Genomic DNA, 21,662 nt, shown 5'->3' with positions numbered 1-21,662 from the left:
TGGAAGGATGATAGTTTGTATGTGTAAGGAATGTAAATAATTTGCGTCTGGAGTATGGATTTTAGTGGCCTTTATATAACTACAGATTCTTTGATATTCTTTCCATCTAGAAAGATAGGTGGCCTGTCTTTCCCTTTGCCTTTAATCTGTACAGGATTCATGAGTGCTTTAACCAAAAGAATGTGGCAGAATTGATGCTGTGTCAGTTTCCAGAGCCAGGCCTACTTCTTGTCTATTGAAATTATTGCTTTTGGGAATCTAACTTCCATGACATGAGAAACCCAAGTGTGTGTGCTTCAATAACAGCCACGGCTCTTGGCAGAGTGGTTCTCAGTTTTTTGTAATTTAAGTTAATCTGATTCTTAAAGGTCCTACCAATTGTAATGCCTTTAAAAATATGATTATGGGGACTTCCCTGGTGGTACAGTGGTTAAGAATCTGCCTGCCAATATAAGGGACACGGGTTCAATCCCTGGTCCGGGAAGATCCAACATGCCTAGGAGCAACTAAGCCCATGAGCCACAACTACTGACTCTGCACTCTAGAGCCCACGAGCCACAGCTACTGAGCTCATGTGCCACAACTACTGAAGCCCATGTGCCTAGAGCCCATGCTCTGCAACAAGAGAAGCTATCGCAATGAGAAGCCTGCGCACCACAACGAAGAGTAGCCCCCATTTGCCACAACTAGAGAAAGCCGGCACACAGCAACGAAGACCCAACACAGCCAAAAATAAATAAATAAATTTATTTAAAAAAAAAAACACTGGGGCCTTAAAAAAGTCATTAAAAATATATATGTATGATTATGAAACTAGAAAATATCAATTCTACATGAATTTTGTTATAATGACATATAGTAGACACTGCTAATTGCCCTTCCCCCAATATCCATTTCACAGTCTTTCTTTATAAATTAACCCCAATATTTTTAGGGCAGAACAGTATTGAACTTAGTCCTCAAGGTTTCCTTTTAGTTATAGGGATATGACAAAGCTGTGGCCCATGATATGTAGACATCAGTGGCTGGAAAGGAAATAAAGAAGTTAGTGTCTCATGGAAAGGCATCCTGTGTTCATGAATTGGAAGAATACCCTTTGTTATTGTTAGGATGGCAGTGTGACCCAAAGTGACCTAAAAATTCAATGTAATCCCTACCAAATCCCCAAAGTGTTTTTTTTCCAGGAACAGAAAAACTGATACTGCAATTCATATGAAATTTCAAAAGACAGAATAGACAAAGCAGTCTTTAAAAGAAAAACAAAATTAGAGGATTAATTTCAAAACTTACTACAAAGCTACAATAATAAACACAGAAGTATAGGCTTAATTATAGACATATAGATCAATAGAATAGAATTGAGAGTCCATTAACAAACCCATAGATGGCCAGTTGACTTTTCAACATGGATGCCAAGATCATTCAATGAGAAAATAATAGTCTCTTCAACAAATGGTGTTTGAACAACTAGATATCCACGTGCAAAAGAATAAATTTGGACTTCTATTTTGCAACATACACAGAAATAAACTAAAGATGGACTGAAGACCTGAATGTAAGAGCTATACCTGTGCAACTCCTAGAAGAAAATATTGGAATAAATCCTCATGATCTTAGATTTGGCAATGGATTTTTAGATGTGGCATGAAAAGCACAAGCAGTAAAAGAAAAAAACTGGTAAATTTGACTTAAAAAAATTAAAAACTTGTGCATCAAAGGATAACATCAAGGAAGTGAAAATACAACCCACAGAATGGAAAAAAATTGCAAATCATATACCCGATGAGTGTCTAGTATCCAGAATATGTAAAAAACGCCTACAACTCAACAACAGAAAGACAAACAACCCAGTTAAAAGCAGACAAAGGACTTGACGCAACATTTTTCCAAAGAAAATTTGCAGATGGCTAATAAACACATGAAAAGGGGCTCAACCTCATTAGTCAGTAGGGTAATAGAAATCAAAACCAAAATGAGATACCAGTTCAGACTCATTTAATGACTATAAAAGAAAGAAAGAAACTAAGAGGTATTGGCCAGGATGTAGAGATACTGAAAATCACATTAATTGGTGCTGAGTATGTAAAATATCATGGTCTCAGTGGAAAACAGTTGTCAGGTCCTCAAAAAGTTAAAACACATAGTTCTCATGTAAGTCAGAAATTCTACTAAATATATACCCCCCAAAGTTGAAAACAGGCATCCTAACAAACACTTGTACAAGAATGTTCATAGCAGCACTAGTCTCAATAGCCAAAAGGTGAAAATATCTCCAATTTACATCAACTGCAGTGCAAAAACAAAAGTGGTATACCTGTACAATTGAATTTTAGCCATAAAAGGGGTTAACTACTGATACATGCTACAATATGGATCAACCTTAAAAACATTATGCTAAATAAAAGAAGCCAGATACAAAATGTCACAAAGCATATGATTCCCTATCTATGAAATATGCTGGTTAGGTAAATCCATAGAGGTAAAAGCAGATTAGTGTTCACCAAAGGCTGGGAAGAGATTGCTTAATGAATATACTGTTTCCTTTTGTGGCAATGAAAATATCATGGACCTAGAGATAATGTTTGTGTAATTTTGTGTGTACTAAATGCCATTGAATTATACACTTTAAAGAGATTAAATTTACTTCAATTTAAAAAATAATAAACTACATACAAAATATATTCATGTGACTTTAGACACATGTTTTGAGTTCCTTCCTTATTCCTAACAGAAATGCAGGTGAAATGCCTGAAGCTGAAGCAGTCATTTTGAGACCTTGAAAATTAAAGGCAAAACTAGAAGAAAGCAGAGCAGAAAGAGAATGTCTGCCTCAGCTGAGTTTATATGAGAGAGAGAAAGAAAAGAAAAGAAAACAAAACAAAAAAACCCCAACATACTGTTTAATGGCATTATAGAGGTGTTCTGTTACAACCAAATGCAATTTTACCCACTTGTTTAACAATAAATACATCATAAGTTTATATAGAAAAAAATCATGGAAAATATTTTTAAATTATTGGGGAAAATAATTTTATTAACCCTAATTTAACTCATTATTCATATTGAAATGAGCATAAAAACTCAGAAATTTGAATATGGATTTCAAGGAAGACTATTAAAATATGCACTGGTAATATGCTTCTCACTTAAAGTAACCAAAATATTCATTAAAGAGCTATTTTTGTGGATTTGCTGCATGGGTTATAGTCGAGACATCTTCTGCCAGGTGATGAAGGCAGTCTGTGATTGCAAAGATGGTCAGAAATAGACTTGTTTTGAAAAGTTAAATAAAATTTGGAGTAGTGAGTCAAGCCACTTAATTCCCTAAAAGTTTTGTTCTCCATTCCATTAATATTTTAGGTATATAAATTTTGGTGATTTAAAACATTTGTCCATTTTCTTACATCTCTCTGTTTCTGAGTTCTGCCATGTCAAATATTATATATTTTTGATCACTCTATCTCCACATCTAGTTAGGGTCACCAGATTTAGCAGATTAAAAAGACACCCATTCAAATGTCATTTTCACAGCAGATATGTTCTTACTATAAGCATCTCCCAAATATTGCAAGGGTTATACATATTCTAAAAGCATATTCGTTGTTTATCTAAAACTCAAATTTAACTGGATATTTTTTATCTTATCTGACAACCCTTACTAGTAAAACGCCTAAAATAAAACAGGCACTCAACATTTTTTTTGTTTGTTTAATAAATGTATGAATGATATACCATTCCACCCCAGTCAAATCAAAACTCATTGGCTCTCATTCTCATTGATACTGAAATGTTAATTTGCAGTTCTTTTTCCTTCCCTCCCTGTTGTTGCCTCCACTGTCTCTATAACTATAGATAGTCACCTTCCCAGGACCTTTTTCGACACTTGGTTCAAAACTATTCAAGGAAATTTTATCTAAATATTATAATATATTGTGTTTTATTCAATCCTGGATAATGCCCATACTCTATTCTCTTACCTAATGATGGTATTCCTTAATTTTCCTATATTTTAGACATACACTTCAGTGTTATATATGAAATATCAACTTCTTAATGGACTAAAAATGAGAGGTTTATATGTGTATACTGGATTGCTTTGGAATGTTTTAATACTTAGACTTGTTTCAGCTCATATAATTTGAGGAGAACTAGTTTGGAATTCCAGTACCTTTTATGATTACCACTACAAGCCCACAAAATGCAAAACCATATTCAAGTTGATTATATGCTTGTCATGTCAGTTAACCCAGTATCCCATTTATAATCTACTCATGTGGATTCAGTTGCATTATGAGTAGCACAGCTACCATTTTTCCTGCGAAAAATATCCTTGTAAGAGATTGTTTGAACTAGAATTTTCATTTCCCTGGAGGAAGTTTCCTTCTGAAAATATGCTCAACATGATGCAGATTGTTTGTATAAATTCTCAGAGCCAGGTTTGTTTTGTTTTGATTTGATTTTTACACTTTATAGAAGAAACATCTGACAAATTATTATACTTGGTGATAACTTCAGAAATTTAGGGAAGTTAGTGATGGAATTGGGGTATTTGTGTTACTTTTGGTCAAAAATAAAATATAAGAGGAAACTTTGCTGTTGCTCAAGACCTTAACTTTGAATAACCTTGGCCAAATATACACAAAGTCAACTACAGAATCCTGCATATATATTTCATCTTGACAAATGCAGGTTCAGATTGTTTTACAGAATTCTGTCAACACTGAAAGGCACCAGAGCCTTAAACTTAAACCTTTTGAAAATCTTACAGTTAATTCGAGAGTTATAATCATTTCATCTGTCACAGAACCTGACCTGTCAGGTCTTTAACTTTTACAAACTCTGGCTTTTCAGCAAATATGTCTTAATATGTTTGATTGACTGTTAGAGTATATCTTTGAAAACAGCCATCTTTTCACCTCTGGCAAAAAAAAAAAAAGCTAGGAAATGCCTCTGAATGAACATGTTGGGTTTCAAACTATTCAGTGTCCACTGTAGAGTTTTTCGATTTCCTTTCCTTTTTTATTAAGTCTCAGATAACTGCAATGTCACAAGATCAAGTGTCACACATATTCTAATCTCAAAGCTTTGGTATAGTTGACCAAATAATTGATATATTAAGGGACTCCATAGTAATATCCACTCTAAATACAACTCTTGGAAAAATGTGAACCAGATAAATTCCCTATATGATTTTTCTCTTACTTAATAAAGCCTGAATAAAGATCAAAGTAGGTGATAGAGTTTAGAAGGTAGTAGTGAATTATCAGAAACTTTTTCTTATTGTGCAACATGCATAAAGCATAAGGTAGTCCCAGATGACTTCGTTCATGAACTTCCATTCTTGCCCCCCTCTCTTTACAAATGAAGCCACTCTCAGGCTGATTGAAAGACAGATCACATCAGCAATTTTTCGAATCTGACTGACTGACAAAAGGATGAGCCAGCTGAAAAAGAAAGACAGTTTTATATAGATGCCAAACTGAAACCATTGCGGTTTTACTCAGTGGATTTTAATTCTCAGTACATTTATTGCTATCCTTCACTTTGTGAAGTTCCCTTGTCCTCTGAATGTTGCCCAGACAACCACAGTATGTAAAATATATTACAAAGTACAAACAAAAAATCTTAGCTTATGCGTGCAACCATGTGGATATATTTCTATGGGCCTATGTCTCCCTGGTTTCTTCCTTCTGAACATGAATACACAATGTCTTTCTGTTTTGCTGTCTACTTGGGATGTCAGTGCTCACTCTTATGGTCTGAATGCAGTGGGATTGCCAATTAGGCTTTAAAGAGCAAAACATTCAATCTCAAAATTATAATGAAATTAACTTTTTAGTAATGAATCCCTATTCTGCAACAATATGATATTGGTTAACTGATCTAGAAGAAAACGCCAACCCACTTGAGAAGAATTCGTACTGGCTACACACTAGGGGATGATACAATAAAGTTTCTCTCTCTTTTTAATTTCTGTGTAATGCATAGGCTTCTGATGCCTTGTAAAATACAAAGGTGCACATGCCAGAAAAAAACTAATTCTGAAGTACTTAGCTCTCCATATGGTAAAGCCAAGTGTAATTGATTTCACTGTTTTGTAACTCCCTGCCCACTATTATTATATAAGAAATTGAAAATGTCCTTCTTATTCCAACAACAACAAGGATATTTTAATTAAAAATTTAAAAACACAAACAATTTTAATATATTCTTTGTTGGCATCTTGGTTTTTTAATGGGACTTCCCTATTACGTACATAATTATACAGGGAGTGCAGAGAAGGAACATGAAGATGTTTCCCTTTTCCCTCTTCATGATATTTTACTTTGAGAATTTTAGCCTCCATGAACTTGAACTCCTAATTGTTAAGTATTGAACTATATGTTTCTCCTTGTAACTTGTTTCTTTCATGAATAGTCAAGTAGTTTTATTGCCTACTCAATATTCAAAAAAACCCCAAACAGAACACCCTTTGCTTTAGTGCCTTAGAATGTAATCATACAGAAAATGTGGTTTAAAATGTTTTTAATCAGCTGTTAATTGTCTGAACTAAATTCTGCAAATACTGAAGCTAAATCTTCATCTTAACATAGGTATGTGTGTTAGTAATCTTTCAGGTGCAAGTGACATTAACTCATCTCAAATTAACTTCAGCATAAATGGGGATTAATGGGCTTGCATAATTATGCAGAGCAAGGGTGCATATTGTAAATGCTTCAACCAAGGCCCTGATGACTCTAAGACATTTTTCCCCTTCTCCTCACATTAGTTTTTCTGTGCATGAAAATCCATTTCTCTTCTATTGCTAACTAGAGTTTTCTATTTGACAGCACACAGAAAAGAGGAGATGGTGAAAGCTCTTGGTAACGTAAGAGAAAATGGGATATCTTTTTCCATTCAAAGTTAAACAGAGAGAGAAGGAGGGAAAGAGAAAGAGAGATTGTAATTAACCTTGGTTATGTGCCAACTCTTTGAATTAATCTTGGTAGCCACTGGAATAACATACTGTTATCAGACCAGCCTTGGTCACAGGAGCTCCCATTTCACCTGTTTGGCTATTTTTGGATGTTAGTGCCAGAAAACAAACTAAACAAAGAGTGTTTTGTTTTGTTTTGTTTTTAGGAAAGGCAATGGTGTGGCTGGATTTATTTTATAGGTAGATTGCTAATGGCATTGAAGAACAGGGAGGAGAATCAGTTATGAGACAAAATGATAGAGCCACAAAAGGAGAACCACAGGCATGGGCATACATAGCTCTTCTTTCTATAGATGTTCACAGGAGTTGGGTGACTTCAGATGCTGGAGCAGCACCTCTGACTTGCAGGGCCTGGAGCAGCACCTCTGACTTGCAGGGCCTGGAGAAGTCCTTCATTAAAGGCTTAGATGGGCCTTCATCACTCCGGAAATACTTGCAGAACAAGTGGCAGGCACTGTGTTAGATGATGGAGATACAGAAGCAAGTTAGACTGGTGGTTATTGTCGAGTAGCTAAGTCTAGTGGAGAATACCAAGATTCAGCCATCTTTCTTGAATGAACAGTCCTCCATTGTTGCAAGCCTGCAGTTAATTTCCAGAATCTTGAACAAGTTGAATTTGACAGTTTTTGCCAGTGTTCTTTTTGCTGTTATGATCAGATTTTCAGAGGTCTTTATTCTGTCCACCATTCTGGATATTGAAACCCCAGTTGATTCTTATATATTTCAATTAAGAAGCCATAAAACGATCGGTGTAAAAAAAAGTGTGATTCCATCTTTCTTTAAAGATCCACAGATAAGGAAAACAATGATCTACACATGAGATAGAAACGAGAAACTTCTAAAAGATTAATTTAGCATATATACATTTTTCAAGAAAGGGATTCAGAGAAAAAAAAAAAAAGGATCTCTGAGGACATGGCCTAACTTTTCTCCGAGAAAGTAGGTAACTAGTATCATCATATTGTATAATAAATGTAATCTGTATTAATATTACTTATAGTGTAGAATAGTATGATATAGTATTATATTTGTTGGGAAAGGTAGTCATGTACAGCTTCTCTTTCCCAATTCTGGGCTTTGCCTGCTTAGGTACATGTGTTAATAACCCTCAGGCATGCCCCTAACTTTCTGTATTTCAGGGTGGAGGTCTTTCTACTGCAGCACGTTGGGTATTGTGTCCAGCCACATCATCTGCTGTGGAGTGGATACGCTGGCCTTGGGAGGCTATCGCATTACAAGAGGCTGGATTTCGGGCATTCTCTCCCCTATTGCTATAAGTAAATGCTATACCACTTACACTTTGTACCACTTAGGGAAGAGAGTTGCGTGTGTGTTCTCTTCTCAGTGATCTGGAATCACACGCCTCTCTCTTCCCTAGGTGGTATTTATCTGCATTTTAACCTTGTTCACATAGCTCACGCTGTATGGGACCTGATGTAGTTCTTAGCATAGAATTGGCATAGAGTTCTTAGCAGAGGTTCCAGTGCATATTAAAAGATCAATACATGTTAGCTATTTTTATTTTTACTATTTTAGAGAGAAACATGCCTACACAGATGCTGAAAAATGTTGAGGAATAAATATGATATATTAGGATGTTGGTATGGGCTTCTGAGGAATTACTAAATTAAAATCCCCAATTTAGTAATTCCTAACCGTGTGATCTTTACAAAGATCTCTTTTTAGTCTCTTTATGTGTACATGGGGATATTACTGGTGGTAACGTCATTAGCTTAGTGTGAAAATAAATGCAGTGATACCAGTGAAGTGCCAATTTTGTACTTAGCACATATTAATCACTAAATTAGTGTTAGCCCTTATTGTATCTGCTCCTTGATCTAACTTCTTGAGACTTCTGTGTTCTCCCAGTGCTTTCTACTCCTAATTATGGATTCTTTTGCTCTACTAAGAAACTAATCTGTGTCCTATGGAATGTGAGAGCTATTGGGTTATTTTTCTTTTTAATTTTTGGAGAGAGGATTCAATTTGGAGTTAGAGAGCTGAAGTAGCATATAAATATTCCTTTAAACAAGTGAAGCAAGTGTACATAATATTTCAGAGTGTGTGCAGAGTAGTAAAACCTTAAATAATACCATATTTATAATGGAATATTAGAATTTGATGGCATATAATTTGAGGATCATCTTCAAAGAATAATAAAAGTACTGAAATGAGAAGGCAAAACACCATGGCAGAACTGTAGGAGACAAGATAAAGTAGAATAAAGAGAAAAAATTAACAAAATTAGGAAAACACAATCAGAGGAGCCCCAAGATGGGACTTTGGTGAAACCCTTCCCCATTTTAATAATGTGTAGTGTTGTCTAATTTTTACAACAAATGGAGGAGCTGCATGGACAAAGTTAGGACTCAAATACAGTGTGATGGTTAAAGAAGAGCACTTATTGATTGATTATCGTTGCAGGTAATGTGAAAAATATTCAGAAGGCACACAGCTTCATTCACAAATATCAGGCTTATTGAGACCTATATAAATAATGCAACATGCGTGCATTTCAGGTTAAAAGAAATTTTAAGCCAGCATAGAAAAAAAGCATTATTCTCACTAACTACCAAAGAAATATCTTGCATGGGAATCTCACAACCCTATTCTGCATGGACAACCTCAAATAAGGCTTTTAAGGCCTCAAAATGTTCTGATTTAATTTACGCAGTTGGGCTGAGGACTGGTAACACAAAGAGAAGTCAAATACAAGGATGAATGATTCACCCTAGTGTCTAACTATTTGTGGTAAAAACTTCATAATCATGTCTAATTTAATTTAACCTTTATGACGCTAAAGTTAAATTTTAAGTACTGATTAGAGATGAATAATGAATAACATCAACTTTTAAACCTCACAGTATTATCTCATATACTCAAGTCCTTTTAGTTTTCCCTAAATTCATATTTGCTTTAAATTAAAATTAACTTTAACCTTTTGTACTTGATCTGTATTCTAGCTATTTAATCAATTTGGTGTCTGTTTTTTGATTTCTGAAAATAATTATGGAAAAAATAAAATAACTTTTGTTAAAGCAACTCTAATTTTAACAACTAATTAATGATCACATAGACCAAAGAAGATATATCCATGAAAAATTATGTGAAGTCATGTCATGCCAATATTCAAACTTGGCACAATTAGTCTCTTTTATCATTAACTTCTTACAAGGTGTAGCAAGGCTGTTAGATTCTTTTCCCATCAAATTGGGCAGACTGTCAATAAACTAGTTTTTCTAGTTATGGGTGGTGCTGAATTTTCATTGTTGAGAAAAGCAAAACACTTCTTAAGACAATATATTGACAACAAAAGACTCTTCTGAGTAGTCTCTAAATAAGAGAAGAAATTTGAAACATGCTCACTGTTAACTTTAATATAGAGCATATTAAATCTCAAAGATTTACAGACATGGATATGAGAGAACACAACAATAGAGAAAAGCAATTGTTAACCTATAGCATCACAAGCTATCTTTCCTTTGGAGAAAAGGAAAAAGGGGATTTTTAATGCCCAGTGATATATAAAGCATATTTTATTTTTAAATTAACATTGCCACCGCTAGTATTTGAAATGTGGAGTTACCAGAGAAAATGTCCATCAAAATAATTTTCAAGTTAAAAGAATTTTACCCACTTGAGCTTTGGCTTAGTACCCATAAAAAAAATTAATATATATATCTAGCCATTTCTCTCTGTCTCTCTCTCTCTCTCACTCTCTCATTCAGAGTGAAATCCAGACTTTCATTAAAAATTGGAATCTATATACCACACTTTAGTCATTCAGCTGTTGGTGTATACTGAGATTTTTCTAGTTCTTATTTATTAAAAACAATACTGCTTTGAAAAAAAATTGGAATCTAATCTTAATTTTATGGATTTACGAAGAGTGGAATAAACTTTATTCTTATGGTTATAGAAATAGTTGAGTCTCCAATCCTGCCAACAAATCTTAATATATCTACTTGTTGATATATCTGTATAATCACACAATGTAGCCTAAGCATCAAGGCCCTTATATGTATGCATAAGGGCACAGTTTCCTCTTTGAATGATTTGCTGCTTCTTTACCTCATCCTATGCAGTAAGAGTATTGCATTTAATAAATTACTAGACATGGAATGATTGTAAATAATGTGAAATAATTGATCAGCGTATCAATACTGATATATATTAAATCAGTTTATCAAGTCTTAATAACTCTGTAGCATTTGTTATATTTATGCTTTGAAAAAAATGAAGTTAAAGTGGAACCTTGTCTGATAGAAATGCTTTGGACCTCATAGGAGTGAACAGCTGTGCATGCCTAGAAGCACACTGCTGTTCATTTGCTACAAGTTAAAAAGTGCCCAGATGTGCAAGCAGAATAGTTCTATTACGTTAGCTCTTAATTCTAACTTCACAAAATGGACCTTGCATTTTGGTATCTTGCATATTTACTTCATCAATTCTCACTGGAATAAGCCTCAGATCTTTTCTGGTAGATGCAAAAAATGTATTAAACAAATTTTAGTTATTTAAAAATATTAAGTGTGATTGTTGAGAAATTTGGTTGAAAATCTTGGTTGAATTTGTTTAGCTTTATTCTTTTTAGTAAATTATCTTCACGCCATTTTATCCTGTTATTCTTCTTTCTACAATTTCTTCTTATATTTGTTTAAATGGCACAGAAGCATTAGGGCCATGTATTAGTCTGTCAGCACTGCCATAGCAAAAGGCTAGGCAGCTTAAGCAACATAAATTCATTTTCTCAAGGTTTTGGAGACTGGAGGGGCAAGATAAGGTGTGGGGAGGTTGGGTTTCTTAGGAGGTCTCTCTCCTTGGCTTGAAGATGGTTGCCTTGTGACAATGTCCTCTCATGACCTTTCTCCAGTGCATGTGCATCCCTGAGAGAATGAGAAGGACACTTCTAAGCTTCTAAAATCAGCTTCCCAAGAGACACCTCATCCTCTACCCACTGTCCTGGAGCACTGAAGTCTTCAGAACCTCCCTAAATATTCCTCAGTAGAGCAATCCCAACCCAGGGCAAATCCCCAGGGAACCTAGAGAAGGAGAATGCTCCTCTCACTGAGGATCCTCGTATCCTTATGTTTAAAAGGCCAGAAGGAAGACAAGGATTCTGAGCTTTTAAAAGTCTCTCAACGAAAATATTCCTCATGCTCCTCTGACACAAAAAAACCTATTAAAGTCATAAACCTGTGGAACACTTCTCAAAAATGTATTTATCTAAAGGGCATCTGTGCTCAGTCTCAAACTCAAAAACAATAATAGCAATAACTATGACATTAAAATACTACTCAGTGTTGCGGAAAAGATTTTAAGACTCTATTATTTACATTAAACAAGCAAGTACCTTAAAACAAATCAAAACAAAAAAGCCTCACTGTTCCTTCTCTTACACCCCTGGCCAGAGGGGATGCTGTGCCCCCTTTCAAATGACCAAGACCCTTTGCAGGGGCTGTGGTCTGCAAAGTCATCCTCAGATTAGAAACACCACCTCTGGCTGGAGTCATATGGGAGATAGGGGAGGGGGTGGGAGAGAAGACGGAACCAGAATTGGGCAGGGGATTCTGGCCCCTTCTGGCTGCCTGCCCTGAGACCCTTGCTGCATTTTGCCATCCTTGGGTGGACAAGCTAGGCTGAAGGTGGTGGTGGGAGCTGTCCAATCTCATCCTCTTATAAGAACACCAGTCGTGTTAGATTCGGGCCCCACCCTAATGACCTTAATTTAACTTTACTTATGCCTTTAAAGATATGGTCTCATTGAGAGCTACGGCTTCAACACATGAATGTTGGGGGGACACAATTCATCCCATAACAGGCAATTATTATCTTTTGCCCATGCCTAAAAAGAATGTCTCTATCAGTTACGTCAGCAGAGACTCACACTTGCTCTATGTATAGGTCTTCCAATCTGTCTCCAGAACCACATTCTTAATTTGTAAATCCTATTCTCTTAATCCCCGAAGCAAGACTGAATGCACAGAGATGTTACTGGCATTCTGTTGATAACTAACTTCCATGGAAGTAAATATGTTCTACTCTTCCTAGGCTCCCATAGTAAGTGTTAATAAATGTATTATTTGATTTATCCATTTTAACTTTGCAATATAGTTGGTTTTGTTGCTGGAAAATCTTTCTATCCTGACAGTGGGCTTTATGCAGGAGAATTTATGTTTGATTTATATTTGGCACCTACTTTTATCAGACAAAAAACTCCAGCATTCAGTGAATAAATGATTAGTTTAGTGATCAAATACATTAACATAAATATGGAGCTTCAGAATAATTATATTAGCATGTAGATTCTGCTAATTCATTTCCCTTTCATTAGAATCATTGACGGTTTAGGTGATAATTGATTTAAAATAAAGACCTCTGTTCTCTAGTTTGATAATTTTACTTCCAGCCTTTCAAATATAGCAGTCCCACAGTTTTATTGTAATTTATATGTAGGTACGATTGGAGTAATTTAACTAGTTAACAACTCCTAAAGAGTTTCTTACCCGTCAACTAATTTTCTAATAAAATCTACTTCTCCTTGAGTAATAGATACTTGGTTTTTCCACTCTCACATTAAGTCTCTGTAGCTGGCTTTCTCTTCAATTACATGCCGTCCACCGACATGACACTGGAGCAATAGAAAAGAGCCTGATCCTAAGGATATGCTACTCTCCGCATTTTCTATGACCAAAGCTATACAACCTTGGAAGATATAGGGGTTTAAAACAGATCATCCCAAGATGTGCTACTTTGGCATGTGGATTATTTTGAGCTAAAGGCAAAATATGGAGTATTTTGACCCCTGTGGGCTCAAGAGAAACAAGTGTCCCTCATTTAACTACATAGGAGAATTTAAATTGGGCATTTTTTCCCAGAAAAGGAGTTATTATCCCAGATGAATTTTACCTGAGGGCTCCATATATATGGCAACATACATCTAATTACCAAATATCTACTCTTCCTTTTAACATCCTGTGAATGACTCTCCTGTCCTTGGAAGCCCCAAGCCCTATCCCATTCCTTAGCTCACGATGGCATATATACCTCATTTTACCTTTTTGTCTTTGAACCTTTCATGTATGTAGGGTCTCTAGCCCTCTCAGGTATTTGGGGTTCTTGTATATAAAAAATTAATTTTGATTTTTCTCCTGTTACTCTAACTTGTATCAATTTAATTTTTTTTTGATGGTTAGCTTTTTTTTTAGCAATAAAGTACTTTTATTTTACTTTTTTATTGAAGTATAGTTGATTTACAATGTTTGTTAGTTTCAGGTGTACAGCAAAGTGATTTGGTTTCATATATATATATATATATATATATGTATATGTTCCTTTTTATTATTTTTTTATTTTTATTTTTTATTTTTTTTGCGGTACATGGACCTCTCACTATTGTGGCCTCTCCCGTTGCGGAACACAGGCTCCGGACGCGCAGGCTCAGTGGCCATGGCTCACGGGCCTAGCCGTTCCGTGGCATGTGGGATCTTCCCGGACCGGGGCATGAACCCGTGTCCCCTGCATCGGCAGGCAGACTCTTAACCACTGCACCACCAGGGAAGCTCAGATGTTCTTTTTTAGATTCTTTTCTGTTATAGGTTATTACAAGATATTGAATATCCCTGTGCTATAGAGTGAATCTTTGTTGTTTATTTTATATATGGTCGTGTATATCTGTTAAACATACTCCTAATTTATCTCTACCCCCCTTCCCCTTTGGTAACCATAGGTTTGTTTTCTAAGTCTGTGAATTTGTTTCTGTTTTGCAAATAAGTTCATTTGTATTATTTTTTAGATTCCACATATAAGTGATATCATACAATATTTGTCTTTCTCTGTCTGACTTCACTTAGTATGATAACCTCTAGGTCCATCCATGTTGCTGTAAATGGCAATATTTCATTCTTTCTTATGGATGAGTAATATTCCATTGCATATATATACCACATCTTCTTTATCCATTCATCTGTTGATGGACACTTAGGTTGCTTCCATGTCCTGGCTATTGTAAATAGTGCTGCTGTGAACATTGGGGTGCCTGTATATTTTCCAATTAGAGTTTTCATCTTTTATGGATATATGCCCAGGGGTGGGATTGCTGGATCATATAAGAATTCCATTTTTAGTTTTTTAAGGAACCTCCATATTGTTCTCCACAGTGGCTGCACCAATTTACATTCCTACCAACAGTGTAGGAGAGTTCCCTTTCTCCACACCCTCTCCAGCATTTATTATTTGTAGACTTTTTGATGAAGGCCATTCTGACTGGTGTGAAGTGATACGTCATTGTGGTTTTGAGTTTCATTTCTCTAATAATTAGCAATGTTGAGCATATTTTCATGTGCCTGTTGGTCATTTGTACGTGTCCTTTGGAGAAATGTCTATTTAGGTCTTCTGCCCATTTTTTTATTGGGTTGTTTGGGGTTTTTTTTTATATTGAGTTGTATGAACTGTTTGATATTTTGGAAATTAAGCTGTTCTTGATCACATTGCAAATATTTTCTCCCAGTCCATAGGTTGTCTTTTCCTTTGGTTTATGGTTTCTGTTGCTGTGCAAAAGCTTATAAGCTTGATTAGGTCCCATTTGTTTAGTTTTGTTCTTATTTATTTTGCCTTGGGAGATTGACCTAAGAAAATATTGCTACAATTATGCCAGAGAATATTTTGCCTATGTCCTCTTCTAGGAGTTTTATAGTATAATGTCTTATATTTAAGTCTTTAAGCCATTTTGAGTTTATTTTTGTGTATAGTGTGAGTGTGTTCCAACTTCATTAATTTACATGTGGCTGTCCAGCTTTCCCAACACTACTTGCTGAAAAGACAGACTTTTCTCCATTGTATCAATATATTCTGGTCTCCTTTGTTAAAGATTAATTGACCATAGGTGTGTGGGTTTTCCTGGGCTCTCTATTCTGTTCCATTGATCTATATATCTGTTTCCATACTGTTTTGATTACTGTAGTTTTGTAGTATTGTCTGAAGTCTGGAAGGGTTATGCCTCCAGCTTTGTTCTCTTTCTTCAGGATTGCTTTGTCAATTATGGGTCTTTTGTGGTTCCATATAAATTTTAGGATTGTTTGTTCTAGTTCTCTGAAAAATGTCATGGTTAATTTGATAGGGATCACATTAAATCTATAGATTGCTTTGAATAGTATGGCCATTTTAATTCTTCCAAACTTTGATTTCCTTTATCAATATTTTACAGTTATCAGCATATAAGTCTTTCACCTCGTTAGGTTTATTCATAGGTATTTTTTTAAATTTAACTTTAAATGGATTTTGTTTTACACTCTCTCTCATATTTCATTGTTAGTGTAAAGAAATGCAACATATTTCTGTATATTAGTCTTGTATTCTGCTACCTTGCTGAATTCGTTTATCAGTTCTAATAGTTTTTCTGTGGAGTCCTTAGGGTTTTCTATATAGAGTATCATGTCATCTGCATATAATGTCATGTCAATTTAATTCTTAGACTAGCCAGAAGAACCTAGAAGTGTGGAGGAAAATTTTCTTCCTCCCTCATATAGGTTAATGAACAACTATATTAGATGAATGATAATTTTATAATGAAATTATTAAAATATAATCTCTAAAAGGCAAACTTTTACACTTCCCCTGGTCTTAGAGCATTCCAAAACATGCTTTCTTTAATGTGACATGGTAGATAACAATTGCAAAAACCCTTAAACTACTGATTTTCCTTGTGAACCACACCTTGACTTATTTTCTGAGAGACCTAGACTGATCATTATATCTTGTGCAAACTATGATAATTTACTTATCAAGTTATTTGACAACAAATTCTTGAGAGAGGTAAGGATGTGTTGGGCACACTGATCATGGTTAATGCCAGAAAAATGTGTTCTATAGCCCCTGGCAGATGACTCAAAATTTAAATTTTCCAATTCTTAATATGGAATTTTATTTATATCAATTTATTACTGTCAATGTTCATGTCATCAATTTAAAACAATCCAAATGATAGCATTTAAAATATTCTTTACATACTTTAGCATCATTTTACTTAACTAATTATACAAGAATCTTGAAGTTTGTGGCCAGCAGTAATTTCTGCCAAAACTTATAGAAAGTGTGGGTTTGAAAAATTACTTTCTTAAATGAAAAATTTATTATTTTGATTGCATAATCTCAAGCTTGTCTGCATGCCTGTTGTTTAAAGCATAAAGGAATTCTTTAATGAAAAATATTAAGACTTTAAATATCTATATTCCAGAGTACTAAAAGATATATTGGAAATATAATGGGAAATTTATTAAAAATTATAAATATATGGAAAATTTAATAAAAAATAATATGGGAAAAAGTAGATACATTTTAAATATAATACATATTTTAAAAATATGTTATTATAGTGTACTATTATATAACGTGTATAACATGTTATATATAAATTTTAGTTATACATATAAATCATGAAATTTTATAGCTAAATCACATTCACTTAACTCTGAACAAAAGAGCAAAAGAGCCAAAGGGTTCCAGTTAAATTCATTTCTTATATGATGTAGGACAATACTTGGTTTGAGGGAAACTGAAATGAATAAAGCATAAACCCTAGTCTCTAGGAATTCATAGACAGTAGGAGTGAGAACTATAGTTAATCTTTGTATGATGTTTTTGGCTTTTATTAAGGACTTAAGTGAGAAATGACCAAATGAAAGCTATTTATGATTTTCTGAAAACTTCTGTTGTGAATTGTATCAATGTTTTAGTTCTATATATGGTATGAAAATTTGTTTGAACTATTATCAAGAAAATTATCCTTTTTCTAATTATATTATTTTTTTCCTTTCATTTTGTAATTAAACCTATATCTTGTTTCCATGTGTTCTGTGACTTCAAGGGATTTAAAAAGTAATTATAATATTCAATCTGTAAATGAATCAGCCTGTTTCTCCATATGAATGTATCATCGTATTTCTTGAATTCCCCTAGCTCAGTATTTTAGTTTGTTGGATTTTTTTTACCTGAAATACTTTCATGGAATTAAATAAAAAATGTATTACATAAGGTAGCTCAGTCAGACACATAAGCATCGACGTTATATTCATATATAGGAAAATCTGGCTAGAATCAAAAGAAACAGAAATTAGAGATTGTTAGAGAGCAGCCAAACTGTAGTCATATATCCATATTTATTGAGAAGTTACAATGTGGCAGGTACACAGTGAAATATGGCATAATTCCTTATCCCTAGGAGTTATTGGCCAAATGAGGGAGAAAGAAAAATGAATTAAAAATGAATTTGTTGGCATAGAGTATCTATTTAAGAATAGGCTGATTCAGCTGCCTTGTGAATGTCAGTAAGCAGCTTCATGAGGATGATAGGAAGCATTGTTTCAGAAATTAAGATTGAGATTTCCAAAGTAAAGAATCTTGGGAAAGAAATGGTAAACTAGAAGTATTGGGTTAGCCAAAAAGTTCACTCAGGTTTTTCCTTAAGTTGTTTGGACCATGAGTAGTGTTTAAAGGAAGGGCAGTACCTGAAGAGATTAAAATATTTAAAGCATGAATCATCTGGCTATATAGAAGGCAAAGCTAAATGTTACACTGGAAGAAAGCAAAGATGGCATTCAAGAATAAAAAGCCAAATCCCCACCTGGTGTACTTGGTATCTCTGCCACACACTCATTGACGTGAGTTGCTCCATAAGTTCTTTTCACCAAAAGTTTCTTGTTCAAAGAGCTTTTCATTAATTCACATGGCAATAATAACCCAGGATATCTGGACCTCTTATACTCTATGATATGCTGTTTATATTTTGCTGTAATAGTGCCATATTAAAAACTTTACTGTCTCAGTCACTTCCAACAACAAACCTTTATTTCTTTCTCATAGATCTGTAGGTAAGTTGCAGTGTTTCAGCAAGTCATCCTGGCATATAGGATGTTTTCCTGGTGGATGACAGGACTGGGAGGGTCCAAGGCAACTCCCCAAGCACATATAAATGCTCTGCTTGGGCATGAGGTACCACATTCCTTTAGCTAAAGCAAGCAATATATCCATTATTAAAAGGGAGGGAAATTATACTTTTTCTTCAGAGTCAGGCAATGGAAGTGTAAATATTTCCTGAAAAATAGTAGAACATATCACACTGACTTTCAAACTACTTAAAAAGCTACCAGTTTCAGGGAAAAGCCGAAGTGCAGCAAGAAGATAGTGTATTGCATATAAGATGTTCACATACAATATTAAAGTAAAAAGACAGTTCAGTAGTTTGTTTGGAAAATGACAGATCAACCAAAATTCTCAGGAGCTGAAATGAATACCTAGATTCCAATTTCTGTTATCTCCTGGAAGAAGCAGCTCGTAAATAAAATATAAGGAGAAAATTATTAAACTAAGAGGTGGGGGTGGAGTGTCCAGAAACATAGCATGATAATCGTGGGGGAATAGGGCACTAAGAGGAGATGGAAGTGAACATGGGCAGAGAGAAGGAAGCCAGTGTATGGATAAACCAGAAAGACATCTCTCTGAAATTAGGCCATTTTGATCTGCTTTGAAACTGGTAATGAACTTCATCTGGAGGCCAGCCCTCTCTAGTGAGTAAAGCATGTAAAAGCAGATCCTGTTCAAAGATTCTTTTGAATCTTTGGAGGAAACTGCTGGGTGATTGTGGAATCAGAAGGGGCCTATATATGTTGGTCAGTTTTAACTTAATATTGGCAAATCTGTGCCTTGTGTTGTCTGACTGCCCATCTCCATTTACTATTTCGAATATACTAACATTCTGCTGGTGGTTTAAGACTTAAAGTTTTCTATATGACCAATTTAATTTTCTAAACGGGTAATATTCATAACCAAATAAATCCATGTGCCTTTGATAGTAGTAACATTTGTAAATAACTGGCATTATTTTCTAACTTACTTTCTAAAAAAATACAAAAAAAAAGAGTATTTGTCACTGATTTAAATCAGAAATTCTAAAGAAAATATTAAAACACACTGGTGCATATTGATTGGTGGAACAGGGCAGAACTATAACTATCAGGTCAACTATTGTATAGACAATATTATTTTACCCATTCTGAAGTTTTAAAATTCTTTGGCTCTAACCTTGGGAGTGTATCTTTTGAATTACTAGTTAAGAGACAATACTGAAGAGACCTTATTTGAAATCTTGTTCTACCATTTACTAGGTATGTGTCCTTCAGGGAGGAATTGTAAGTCCCATAAGTTACAGTTCTCCAGAGAAACAGAACAACAGGATGTGATATCTATATATCCATATCTATATCTATATCTGTATCTATATCTATATATCATCTTTCTTTATCCTGAGAGAGACAGAGAGAGAGAGACAGGGAGGGAGATTTTAAGAAATCGGCTCACAGAATTATGGAGGCTTGGTAAATCCAAAATCTGCAGGATAGGCTGTTAGGCTGTATACCCAGGGAAGAGTTGCAGTTATAGAGTCTAAAGGCAGTCTGCCAACTGATTGGATGAGGCCCACCCACATTATGGAGGGCAATCTACTTTAGTCAAAGTCCACCAATTTAAGTGTTCATCTTAAAACAAAATAACAAAAAACCTTCACAGAAATATCCAGAATAATATTTGACCAAATAATCTGGGCAAAGTAGCCTAGCCACATTGACATATAAAAGTAACCATCACAGCCTATTTCCCTATGTATGAGATTGCCATATTGTTAATATTTGCTTCATAAAACTATTTGGAAAATTAATTGTGACAGTTTATGGCATATGCTTAGCAAAATGCTTAGCAAAATGCTTAGCAGATAGTAAGAACTTGAATATAATATTGATGATGAAGATAAGCATTAATTCTCCCAGGACAGCTTCTTTTGAAAGCAGTTGATCTACAAAGGTCACAAAGGTATTTTAAAAGGTATATCTCCCTACATGTCCCTCTGCAAGTCATTATTACAGCCCTTACCCCTACAGGTTATAAAGTACATCCACAGTTCTCCCAGGATTTCTCTAGTAACCTTCTGTGGTGCTATACTGTTTTATCAGCCTCTATAAACTAGTCCCTTAGTAATTTCAACTATATAATATTTTATTTCTTAAACAAGGTGGTTTATCAATAGGCATTCTTTATATATTTTATATCCTTTTATATATCCAATGCATCTCACAGTAATAATAGAAATAATTATTTTAATAATAATAACAACATAAAGGATGAGGCTGCAATTCAACATTAAATGTCCAACATCATGCATTATTACAAGAAAAATAATAAACTAAATATATTATTCAAAAAAGATATAAAACTATCAATATTGTATATAATTGAGTAGAGTCAAATCAACCCCTATCTGAGAATAAAAGAGAATTCAACAGGGTGTTAGTTTATTAGACTATTTTAGGATTCTAACCTTTGTTGAGAGGAACCAGTGTTGTAGGCGGAAAGATAATGTGAATGATTAAATTCCAAAAGGTGACAAACAAAGGAGAAAGCTAATTTTGAAACATGGAAAACTGATTTCAGGAAAAGATAAGCATAGACGGATAAACTGAAACCAATATTGAAGACTGAGGCCTTGAAATGAAAATCCATGTAGAGCCTTTTTCAAAGATGGTGATTAATTTAACGTGTAAAAATTTTACTTGTCTGTTGATGCCTGCAAGTATTCTGTAGCAATATTCCAAATTCAGCTATGCAGAACACAGGTTTACCAAATATACTCTCAGAACTA

This window comes from Leucopleurus acutus (assembly GCF_964270905.1).
Source record: "Leucopleurus acutus genome assembly, chromosome: 4".
Classification (NCBI taxonomy): domain Eukaryota; kingdom Metazoa; phylum Chordata; class Mammalia; order Artiodactyla; family Delphinidae; genus Leucopleurus; species Leucopleurus acutus.
Note: the sequence above shows the minus strand (reverse complement) of the source record.